Consider the following 422-nt stretch of genomic DNA (forward strand, 5'->3'; position numbering starts at 1 on the left):
GGATTGATTCAGTGACTGGGGTAATCGGGATGGGTGTGTCAGAGGCAATGCGATTGGCACGGGATAGAGCATGATTTAGGGCTGCTGTACATAGGGTCGCTATGAGCCACAAATGACTCGACGGCACATGACAACAACAACAACAACCTTTGAGTTGGCAGTAAAAACGAAAATTACTGGATGCAGATCCTGTTCTTGGCTAAGTTTCATCTCTCATTCGTAAGGAGACTCTATAATTTATTATCTACAACAGAACATCTTTGAGAGTAAAGGAGGGAGCTATTAATAACTACATTAGGACAAGAGGCATAAATTGGGACTGTCCTGGACAAACCGGTCATCCTATTCATTAGTCAAAGGAGTGATTGGAGTAGACAATTCTGAGATCCCTTTTGGATTTATGGGTCTAATTCATGACCGCT

Source organism: Elephantulus edwardii, unplaced genomic scaffold, assembly GCF_000299155.1.
Source record: "Elephantulus edwardii isolate Elephantulus edwardi_28Jun2011 unplaced genomic scaffold, EleEdw1.0 scaffold00031, whole genome shotgun sequence".
In the NCBI taxonomy this organism is placed as follows: Eukaryota; Metazoa; Chordata; class Mammalia; order Macroscelidea; family Macroscelididae; genus Elephantulus; species Elephantulus edwardii.